Genomic DNA, 2,500 nt, shown 5'->3' on the forward strand with positions numbered 1-2,500 from the left:
TGGATCAGTTCCAGAGTTAATACCGACCAGACGACACGTTTTAAAGGATTGATCTAAGAACGAATTTGAGAACCTCTAGTAGAGGCCCTGACTGTTCCCGCTATGCGCATGTATTTGTACACTCATGTACAGATGTAACCGTGTACCTATTAAGCATGAGGTGATAATTATGAGCGTAGTGAATGGTGAAATGTATTCCTTCTAGTTGTAATGTCACGAGTTTAACCAAGGTTGTAAACTAACCAAACATAAGTTGTGACAGTGACTATGATTGTTATTTTATTGATTACAGGTTTGAACGCCTTCCAATAAATAGTGAAGCAAGTACGACGCGGTGGTGACACTCACCTTAAAATTGCCACAGTTAACCTGAGCGCATGAAACGACGCTCACAATCTGTTTTTTTTACGATTTATCGAATTTTCTTGCCGATTTTAACGAAACAACGAAAAAGTCCCCGTTTTGAAAATTAACGGTTTCAAGAACTACATCAAATCCAGAAAAATACAGGCATGCTGGTGTGATTTTTAAATAGATTCATCCTAAATCTAGTGCTTGTTGCAAGCACTCTCCGATTTCGATTTATTCAGCTACAAAATGAGCCATTAAATGTTTACTCTGAACTAAAATTGCGTGTGCTAGGGCTCTCGAAGTCTACATAAGCATGTTTTAAGATATCAGATTTTTTTTTTGCTTTCGTATATTTTCATAACTTTTGTTATTAACAAAATTAGGTATAAGAATAATCTTCCCATAACATAATCCTCTATCACGTACCTCCATTTCGAAGTATTGCGGAAATTCCTAGCAAGTAACAGTACCAAACTAAGACATTTGTTGTAGTAGGGTCACACTGATTTGTGATGTGTATAGGCCTATATTGACCATTTTCGGAAATTTCTCTAAAATCCCCCCAAAAATGACAGGTATTCTGAATTAATTTTCGTGCAGAAAACCCTTTTATCTAGTGCTTGTATTAAGCAGTTTTTTTAGATTATGACTTAGTTTCTGGTTTGTGAATATTTTGCGTAGAGGACTTATAGAACACCATAAAAAGGACTTATATATATATATATATATATATATATATATATATATATATATATATATATATATATATATATATATATATATGTCACTTTTTAAAGAAGCACAGGCAGAAAATTGCAAAAGCTAAATGCAACAGGCACTAGATTTTTCATTCAGCTACAAAATAAGTCATAAAATATTCATTTCGGACAAAAAGTGCGTGCCACAGATTTTGAAGACTACAAAGGTTCGCCCTTTAGATAAAGAATTATCTCTAAAATCTCTCGACCTACTTTTTTGTGAATATTTTTTGAACGCCATAAAAGGGGCCATCTTTTATATATGTTGCTTTTAGAAGAATCACACCAAAATGTTGCAAATCTTTATTGCATCATGTCATAGATCTACTATTCAGCTACAAAATAAGCCATATAATGTTAATTTCGGACTGAAAAGGCACAAGCTATGCGTGAAAGTGTAGAGTACAGAATTATCGCGATTTTTTTCTTCATTTTTTTTTCTTTTTTTTTACATTATTGATACCAGATCATATATAAAATAGTTGTATATGATATTATTATCTATTATTTCCCTTTACTGTTACTCTAATAGGGTTTTACAACATATAATAAGTACTGGTCTGAAATATGATCGTTCTCCATGCCAGCGAATATCACACTGGCAGGCCGGGCCGCGCCAGAAGGGGCCGCCCGCGCACGTGTTGAGGCGAGGGTCCCAGGCCAGGCGACTCCACTGCATGAAACACCCAGCTGCCACACCAACACGTCCGTGAAATACAGATATACAAATATAGGGTGGCGTAAAACTATGTACATAAGATATGTGTATATACAGATCATTTCCGTGTATTCCATGATCTTATGTTTACATGTAGTTACTTCCGTTTGCTTGTTGGTTGTTTCTTTGTTCATGTTTGTATAACAAAAAGTTATGGACAGGTTTTGATTTAATTTTTAAGGTGTGTCTTAGACTAACAGATTCCATAGAATTTTGGTGGTGATCCGGATCATTTGGCAAACCTACACCCTAATTGGGGGGGGAGGGGGCTGCATGTTCAAAATATTTTTCTCAAGGATAAAACGGATGAAATAAGATCAAAACATAAAAAAAACATACTCCATATGATTGGCATATAGTTTTTAAATATTTGTATACAAAAATTCTTCATTATTGTTTTTGAATGCTTCCAAGATATTTTAGATTCCGAAAAATGAAGGTAGGTCTCATGTTATATGAAATATAAGCTTTCGGAATATAATCTCCCTTTTATATTATATTTAATTGTTACGTCACAATTACCGATTTTGTAGGGTAAGGTGAAAAATCCTAATATTTTAGTGGACATCGAAAGTGGCTCCCACCACCTGAAAAATAGCGGGTGGGTCTTGAAATCTTCAAGGGAGATTCAGAGGCCCTCAGACTTTGGAAATGCATGTAAATCAATGCATAG

At 34.7% G+C, this 2,500-nt stretch overlaps 1 protein-coding gene across 1 annotated transcript in view; it reads right to left on the reverse strand.

Annotated features, from left to right (window-relative positions):
• Positions 1 to 847, reverse strand: part of LOC113800854 (uncharacterized) — a gene marked incomplete at its 3' end in the record, with an annotated part of 18,335 nt that extends 17,488 nt beyond the window's left edge. Inside the window, 1 exon segment of the mRNA XM_070121684.1 lies at positions 778 to 847.
• Between the last annotated feature and the right edge of the window lie 1,653 nt (positions 848 to 2,500).

Source organism: Penaeus vannamei, chromosome 5, assembly GCF_042767895.1.
Source record: "Penaeus vannamei isolate JL-2024 chromosome 5, ASM4276789v1, whole genome shotgun sequence".
Taxonomy (NCBI): Eukaryota; Metazoa; Arthropoda; class Malacostraca; order Decapoda; family Penaeidae; genus Penaeus; species Penaeus vannamei.